Source organism: Cnephaeus nilssonii (genome assembly GCF_951640355.1).
Source record: "Cnephaeus nilssonii genome assembly, chromosome: 17".
NCBI classification, from domain to species: domain Eukaryota; kingdom Metazoa; phylum Chordata; class Mammalia; order Chiroptera; family Vespertilionidae; genus Cnephaeus; species Cnephaeus nilssonii.
The window spans coordinates 13,280,006-13,289,417 of NC_137088.1; the positions used below are offsets into that span (position 1 = coordinate 13,280,006).

The 9,412-nt window shown below is 41.3% G+C and overlaps 1 long non-coding RNA gene across 1 annotated transcript in view; it reads left to right on the forward strand.

Annotated features, from left to right (window-relative positions):
• The window catches only part of LOC307113720, a 38,639-nt gene extending 29,653 nt beyond the window's left edge, over positions 1–8,986 (forward strand). Inside the window, exon 3 of the long non-coding RNA XR_013814885.1 lies at positions 8,912–8,986. This is a non-coding gene — a long non-coding RNA (uncharacterized lncRNA). The remainder of the gene's footprint in view (positions 1–8,911) is intronic.
• Positions 8,987–9,412: the final 426 nt, after the last annotated feature.

The following is a 9,412-nucleotide window of genomic DNA, read 5'->3' on the forward strand; positions in this document are numbered from 1 at the left end:
CTGCGCTTTTGTTATCATATCTAAAAAGTCATTGACAAGACCAATGTCAAGAAGTTCTCCCCCTTTTCCTTTTAGAAATTTTACAGTTTCAGATCTTATGTTTAAGTTTAATCAATTTTGAGTTGATTTTTGTGCATGGTGTAACATAAAGGTCCAACTTCATTCCTCTGCCTGTAGCTGTCCAGTTTTCCCAGCACTCTTTGTTTATGAGATGGTCTTTTCCCCCCATGTATTCATGGCACCCTTGTTGATGATCCGTTCACTGTACGTGAAGGGGCTTATATCTGGGCTCTCTATTCTTCTGTTCCATATGTCTGTTTTTATGCCAGTACCACACTGCTTTAATTTCCGTAGCTTTGTAACATATTTTGAAATCAGAAAGTCTGATGCTTCCCATGTTGTTCTTCTTTCTTCATATTGCGTTGCCTTTCAGGGTCTTTTGGGTTCCATATGGATTTTAGAATTTTTTTTCTATTTCTGTAAAAATAATGTCATTGGGATTTTGTTGGGGTTAGCATTGAATCTATAGACCACTTTGGAAAGTATGAACATTTTAAACAATACTAAGCCTTCCAAGCCATGAGCATGGAATTTCTTTCCGTTTATTTGTGATTTTAAAATTTTCTTCCATCAGGGTTTTATAGTTTTCCATGGACCAATCTTTTATTTTCTTGGTTATGTATATTCCCAAGTATTTTAAATGGGATTTTTTTCTTAATTTCTTTTTTTGGATAGTTGTTAGTGTATAAAAATGCAAGTAATTTTGTATCCTACAACTTTATTCAATTCATTTATTAGTTCTAACAGTTTGTTTTTGGTGTGGAATCTTTAAGGTTTCCAATACATAAGATAACGTCACTTTAGAACAGAGATAATTTTACTCCTTCCTTTCTGATTTGGACATCTTGTATTTCCTTTTCTTGTCTCATTGCTCGGACAAGCACTTGCAGAACTGTGTTGAATGGGAATGATGAGAGTGGAGCGACCAGCCTGAGGAGGGCATGGATTTGAAGGTTTATGTGCCTATTAATTGAATAGCTCCTGTGTTTGCTCAGTATGAAAGCCGACTCAGCCTCTTTCTCCATTCATTATGACTTATCACTGCAGGTTCAACAACAGGTGGCAAAAGAGGACAACTACAGAGCCTCACAGGGTGTTGGAAAAAGGGTTTTGTTCTGCTTCTCATGCACAATAGGATTGCTTGGGAAGCAAAGAGTCCCTGCAAGGCAGTGCCAGGGCTCTGTAGGCAGGAGGGCTAGGGAATATTTTACTGTATCACAAAATCACTTTAAGTGATTGTAAAAAACAAACAAATCACACACTTGTCCACAATTCCCACCCTCCCTCCCCAATCTAAACAATATAGAAAAGTGTAAAGGAAAAGTAGATTCTCTTCTTCCTGACCCATCCCCAATTGCATTCCCCAGAGGTAATTATTGCTACTTTTGTGTGTTTGTTAAGATATATATTTTAAACACATGTAAGTAGATGTATCATCTATGTAAATTAGTGTAGGATAATGCTGTACTTATTTTTTTGAAATATACTTCTATTGATTTCAGAGAGAAAAGGAGAGGGAGAGAGAGATAGAAACATCAATGATGAGTGAGAATCATTGATCAGCTGCCTCCTTCATGCCCCCTACTGGGGATCAAGCCCACAACCCAGGCATGTGCCCTTGACCAGAATCGAACCCAGGACCCTTCAAGTCTGCAGGCTGATGCTCTATCCACTGAGATAAACTGGCTAGGGCTATACTTATTATTCTGCAATGTACTTTTAATCTCTTAACAGTATGTCTTTGACATGTTTTCATATTAATATATAGAGTTCCATTTCATTATTTTTCATGATGGCAAAATATTTCCTTGTAGGATTATATCATGATTTATTTCATTATTTCTACAGTAGACTGAATAATGCCCCTCCCCCCCCAAATGTCCACATTTTAATCCCTGGAACCTGTAAATGTTATTTGAAAAATAGCCTTTGCAGAGGCGACTCAGTTAAGGATGTTGAGATGGAGAGATTATCCTGGGTGATCTGGGTGGAGATTTGGTGCACTCAGAGGAGAAGGTGATGTGAAGACAGAGGCAGAGATTAGAGTCTTGTGGATACAAGCCAAGGAGCGTCAGCGCCATTGGAAGCTGGAAGGTACGAGCGACAGATTCTATTCTCGAGCCTCCAGAGGAGGTGAGGCCCGGCTGACACTTGGATGTTGGACCAGTGCATTGATTTCAGAATGCTGGTAACAGAACCGTGAAAGAAGAAACCTGTGCTATGTTAAGCCACCAAGTTTGTGGTAATTTGTTACAGCAGCCACAGGACGTGAATATAATTCCCTTACTGATGGACGTTTAGGGTACTTCCATCACTATACACAAGAGTTATTACAAATGGCTTGTATGCGTAGCTTTATCTTCTTGTACGATTATATCTGTAGGACAAATTCTGAGAAGTGGTATCTCACAGGCAAAGGATATCGACATAAAAACAAAGATTTCATCAGGCCTAAAGAGAATGTTTTATGCTTCCCAAGTGGACGATATGTCAAAATGTGTGCCTTTGAATTTATAGCTTTAAATACGTTTATCATCAAACAATAAAGACCGAAACCAAATGTCGTAATCACTCAACTCAGGAATCAACCTAAAGCACAGAGAAACATGAAAAAATAAAGCAAAAGGAAGTCATAAATAAACAGACAAAATCAGTAAAATGGCAAATAATAACAACAAAACCAAAAAGTGTTTTAGCATGACCAATGTTTCACCAATATAATCAATTAGATAGACAAACTTCTAGAAAGACTGAGCAAGAGGAAACATGCACATAAACAAATGACAAAGTCAAAAGCAGGAAATTAGATATGAGAGAGATTTAAATGCAATAAAATAATATAAAAATATGAAAAGCAAACATCCACTTGAGACGAAATAGGAAACTTGAACGGATGTATTAGTAGCTTGCGAAAGAGCATCTCAAAGATCTTCTATCCACATCAAACATCACAGGCCGATGGTTTTGGAAATGTGTTCTTTTATTTATTTTATTTTTTATAAGTATTTCTTTGTATCTTTTCCAATCTCTCTTTTTTTTATTTTATTGATTTTTTGTACAGAGAGGAAGGGAGAGGAATAGAGAGTTAGAAACATCGATCAGCTGCCTCCTGCACACCCCCTACTGGGGATGTGCCTGCAACCAAGGTACATGCCCTTGACTGGAATCGAACCTGGGACCCTTGAGTCCGCAGGCCGATGCTCTGTCCATTAAGCCAAATGGGTCAGGGTGAAATGTATTATTTTAATCTCGCAAGGAACGTGTAATCCTTGCTTTGTGCAAGTTGTTTTGGAGACTAGAAAAAGCAGAAAACCTGTTTGGCTCACTTTTGAGTCTAGTATAAGCTGGATTCAAAATCTGTCTGAGGACCGTAGAAGAGTAGATGTTTCTGGGTCTGGGTAGATCTAATTGTGGAAGTTCCAAGTGATATCCTCCAAATAGTTCCAGTTCTCCCACAGCTTGCTTTCTTTCTTTAAAAAAAAAAAAGATTTTTATTGATTTCAGGGAGGAAGGGAGAGGGAGATAGGAACATCAATGATGGGAGAGAATCACTGATTGGCTGCCTCCTGCATGTCCCCCACTGGGGATCGAGCCGGCAACCCGGGCATGTGCCTGACCAGGTATCAAACCGTGACCTCCTGGTTCATAGGTTGACACTCAACCACTGAGCCACACTGGCTGGCTAGTGTCTCTCAGTTTGAAGCACAGACCCCACCTGGAATCAGGAGGGGAGGTCAAGCCATGAAGCACATGTTGAATAGTCAGCCTTCAGGAAGAGCAGACATGTACCTGGACCTGAGGACACCTTTATTCAAGGACTCCTGTGCTACCAGGGTGCCATCTCTTCCTCTCTCGTCTGCCATTGCACACTGACCTTGTCCACACAGCCAGGAACTTGGCTGCCAAAGCTCCCAAGCCTCCCTCCCCAAGGCTGCCACCAGGAGAGAAAGACAGTCTCTTCTCAATTCCAGTTCCAAAGATCTCCAGAAAAGACTCACAGTGGTTTGGGAAGCTGTCCATCTCAGAACGTTCAGTGGTGGCTGAAAGGTTCAAGTCCGTGGTATGAGGGCAGGCTAAATGGCCTCAGATGGTGAATCAAGAAAACTTGAATTTATTTAAGGAAAAGGGGTTGGGCAGGGGGATATCCAAAGGGAAGGGCTACACAGCACTGAGCCAGAGGTTATTGGGTCCATGATGGCAGCAAAACAGTGAAACAAGGAAGGGCATAGAAGAAGCAACAGGAGAGCCTTGGCTGGGCTGCTCTGGCTCACTGAGAAGTCAGAGAAAAGGGGGCCTTGGAGAAGTCAGGGGGTTAGCTCGGGACGAGCTGCCACTGCCCATTGCTCCCCTGGTTGCAAGCCTCATGGGGTCCCTTAGAGGTTAGGGGGTCCGTGCCTTGGGGGAAGAAGAGAGGGAAGGGAATGCCATGGGTGTGCTCCTTGGAGGGAGAGTGCGCACTAGGCCCTTTGTCCTGAGCATATTTATCTCTCTCTTGCAGGTGGAAATCTTAGGGGAGGTCAGGGGAGGGTCTCAATAGAATATTCATCAGCTTTCCAGGTGTGCTCTTTCAGGGTCATGGTCTCCATTGATTGGTCGATGGCAGGGCAGGGGATCATTAGTCAATGTAGTTGGCGATGAAAAGTGGATTTATTTTGATTATTTGTTGTCAGTATCAATCAGTATTAACCGTTTCACCTGGTTTTAGAAGCTCATAATACCATACCTTCCTGATCCCACCAAACACAGAGCATTGTCTTCTTTCCCAAGCGATTTGGCCTTGTAGTCGATGTTGATGGTTGACCTGGATCAATCCATGATTTTGTGCTTTGGGATTCTCAAAATAAATCCACTTTTCATCGCCAGTCACAATTCGATGCAAAAAAGACTTTCTTTCGTGCCGTGGAAGCTACATTTTTCGGATGACTTTTTCGGTTTTCCATTTGTCTTTTGTTCAGTTGATGTGGCACCCATTTCCTTCCTTTAAAATCTTTCTCATTGCTTGTAAATGATCAGAAATTGCTTGCTGAGCAACAACGTTTAATCTTTCTGCAAGTTGTTTTTGAGTTTGACCTGCATCTTCATCCAATAATGCTTGTAATTGTTGGTCTTCAAACTTTTTCGGTCGACCTGGACGTTCTTTGTCTTTCACATCGAAATAATCACTTTTAAAGCATTTAAATCAGCGTTCACAAGTATCTTGAGATGGAGCATGTTCACCATAAGCTTCCTGAAGTATATGATAACTTTCCAGCACTTTTCTTCAAAATAATGTAATGAATTAAAACTTCCCGCAAATGCTCTTTTTTTTTTGGCACAAAATTCAACATTTTTAAGTGTAAAAATATCTGTGATGTTAATACCTTCAGCAAATTTGACATATGAAGTTTTGAAGCTTGTTGTCAATACAACAAAATAGCATACATATCAAATTGCATATATATCAACATATGTGTAACTCCATCTATTGAAAAACATCCGCATTATTAACCGGTACAGCAGTAAATGGAAAAAGAAAGTGGGACTGAGGCTTGTCTAAGACCCAGGAAAATGAACCCTCACTTACTGGGTGCAGGCAGAAAGCCTCAAATGGAATAGACTGCTATGATTAAGGAAGGGGAAATGAAGGCTGAAATTTCTAACCGGGAGATAATGTCTCCCACAAAGATAATCATTAGACCATGAGACTCAGACCTTTAGAAACAGCAGAGGCCACAGCATGAGTTCTTGAGATGAAGGGAATTAGTCTTGAAGAGGCCTCTCCTGAACATTTTGGCACTGACCTAAGGTGAGGGAATTGAATGACCCTCTTAATACCCTGACTTCAGGCCCAGTCCTGCGACCACAGTAAAATGATTTTGAATCAGTTTGAAGAGTTCTGTTGTAGCGCAGAGCGCTCTCTCGCTCTCACTGCCCAGCCAGGGGGCACGCCGGGAAGGCCAGGCTGTCAGGGTAGGGATCCTCTTCCTGGCACCTCGGCGTATTTGAGACAGCCATATTTTTGAACCCCCAAAATAAGACATATAAATGGCTTTTTGTTTACTTCCTATTGTTAAAATATATATATATATATATTTTTATTTCAGAGAGGAAGGGAGGGAGAGAGAGGTAGAAACATCAGTGATGAGAAAGAATCATTGATTGGCTGCCTCCTGTACACCTCTCTTTGGAGATCGAGCCTGAAACACAGGCATGTGCCCTGACCGGGAATTAAACTGTGACCTCCTGATTCATAAGTTGATGTTCAACCACTGAGCCACACAGGCTGGGTTGGCTTTTGATTTTTAAAATGATTTTTTTTGGGAAAAAAATATTCTAAAGCATAATAAATAATCACATTTTTCGAAAAGAATGAATGGCCATCTCATCACCATTGACATAGGGGAACCCAGTGGGCGAGCAACTGGCAGGACAGGGATAATTTTGCCAGGTGCCACACCCCAGGTGGCTGCTGCAGCCCCCAGTGTAGCCTGTCCCCAGACTTAACATAATGCCATGCAGAGAGCAGAGGGGAGGCAGTTGATCAAGTCTGTAAGTCTCAGAGCAGTGGTGCCAGCTGCACAGGATTAAGTGAGAACTAAAAATCAGGAGACTGTCATCCACATCTGGCTGATTTGAATTTGCAAATTATATCCCTCCTCGTCTTTCTTCCTTTATGCATTTTCCTCAACCTTGCATTCTCTTATGAATGCAAATGAACTAAAGAGATGTTAAGGATCCAATTATATTAAAGTGTGAATGACTATGCAAATGACTGCACTCCTTTGGAAAAATAAATTTTGTTTATCTAAGATAGTTGAAAAAGAACTGAGATAGAAACTCTGCATTAATTTACTGTAACCAAAGAGGAAAACCTCAATAAAGCTAGAAAATCCAATAGATGCAGTCCAGTGGGAACAATCGGGAATAGGAGGCTAGAGTCAAAGATGGAAAGGGTGAAGTTCACTGTCCTAACTCAATTGATGGGGAGCCAGTTGGAAAGAACAGCTACAAAACAGAAAATTCAAATTATCTAAGGACCACATTTGCATTTGTCAGTCAAACTACTTGAAAAATATCTAAGCAGAACACATAAGGGGGTTGAAATTTGCTAATGGGTTTTGCTGGTGACAGAATGAAGTATCTCAATCATTGCAATCCCAAATTAACATAGTTGCAAAGTCACCTTTCTAAGTTGTAACCCAATTACAACCACCTCAAATTCTGACTTAACAATTCTCCTTTGCTAGCAAGAAATCAACTGACTCAGGACTCAGAGGACTATTTAGTGAGTGATTTTCATTTGACAGGGTAATTGCTACGTGTGAGGTACTTGATGGTGAGGACATTCCTCTTTATTGGGGGCAAAAAAATGCTGAAAGGAAAATAAAAACCCAAACTCTCCCTCCCATTTCTTAGTACTTTACTGTTTACAAAGCATAACCCAAAATATTTTATTTGAGCCCAACTCAAGCACTGTGAGGTGGGTGCTCTCATTCATATCTTCAGATAAAAATACTGGGGCTCCAAGAGAGAATTGCCCACGTGAAAAGAAAAAAGGCAAAGCCAAATACCCTGCACCCCAAAGGCCACTATGCCACAACTCTTCTGTCTCCTATCCCGAAATGTTTGTTTGATGATATTTGTAGTAAGCAGGCTGTTTGATGTGGAGAGTAAAATAAAAACTCCTTCTGTCTGACATCTGCCAATTTACTAACTCTTCTCTGTCTCCTTAAAAAACAAATGATGTTCATAAATGCTCACAAGGAGACTATTAGAACTTAAACACCATCTCTCGACATTGGAATAGTCATACTTATAGGGCCCTGGTATGCACATCAATCGGGCATGCTTTCATCGCCAGAAATGATGTACTGCATAATGCCTGCTAGTAAATTTGAGCATATGATGATCCTAAATGTGTCCTGTCAGAAAGTAAGCCATTCGGCGGCAAGAAGGGCACAGTCTCTATCAATAAAGGCACCCACCTTTGCATCAAGATGAGTCTCCATGATCATTTCCTTCCTTCTGGCTTCTATCCCAATATGAGTGGGGCGGAGGGTAGAAGCTGCTTTGCGTCAGTTCTCAAGATTCACAACCTCATTGCTATTTGGAATGGAGTTCACACAAAAATTAGCTTTTTACCTGTCCAGAATAATTGCCAAGTTTTTTTTTTTTTTTTTTTTTTAAATATATATAAATTAGTTTTGTTTTTAAATTCTGTACTCTCTGGAGAGTAGAACCTCTTTATTTACTGCTTTTTGGGCCTTTGCTTCAGGCAGTTTTGTTTTCTTCCTTCAGTAGTTCCAACTTCCAGAAATGAACTTGAATGTTAGGTTTAATCCAGAAAGAAACCTCCACCCATGGCAGCAGCTTCTTTCTGGAATCCCCCTCTTTGTGTAGACGGGGGCGGGGTGGGGGTGGGGGGATACAGAGTCGCAGTATGGATTTCCTTTAGAAGGGTCTTTTTTCTTTTTGAACTTTGGGAAAACCAGTTCTTAGATCTGAGGATAAAAACCTTAAGGTTCACCAATCTCCTTCCCTCCTTGGAAATTTATATTAAAAACAAATTCTTCAGATCATAACGGTGGTTGGCTCATATTTAGAGGCAGAGGATGGCTCATACTTAAGAGGTTGAGAAACAGCCAAGTAAAATAACGCACAATTGTCATTGTTGTCTGGCATGGGAGGGAGGGAGAAATCAAGTCCTCCCAGCAGATTGTAGGAAAAAAAAACTTAACAATTCTCAGTTAAATTTAAAAGGTTTCACCCTGGTTGGTTTTCTCAGTGGTTAGAGCATTGGCCCTTGGACTGAAGGGTTGAGGGTTCAATTCCCGGTGCGTGCAAAAGGCAATCAATCAATGTTTTGTTGCAGAAGACCAAGAAGACCAAGGACGCTTCTGAGGAAGTAGGAGGGACACTGTTTAATACGCCAGCGGATTCAGGGAACAGCCTTCCAAATGTGAGTGAAGGAACACGCATGGGGCCCTCCCTTATATCTCCCTCCCTGTGATCTTTGTCCCCAAACATGGATTATCCTTTTCGCGGGCCTTGCAAGAAGGCCCCCAGGTGTTGGGGGTCTCCAGGCCATATCTGATGGTCTGGCCTGGCGTCAGAGTTAATAGCCCTCCCTCTGGGCAGTGCACTGTCCACAGTCCAATGGCCTCTGTAACCGGTTCTGCAAGACCAGTATCTGGGAAAGTGGTAGTGACTTAATTATAGGTTATCAGGAATGTACACTGAGCTTGCTGGCTTGGATTCAGATCACTAGCCTCCAAATAGGAGGGTTACATTGGAATTACCCCTTTTAGCCTCCTGGGTTTCTCTTGCTCTCTCTTCTCACCCTCCTTCCCTTCCACTCTGTCTGAAAATCAAT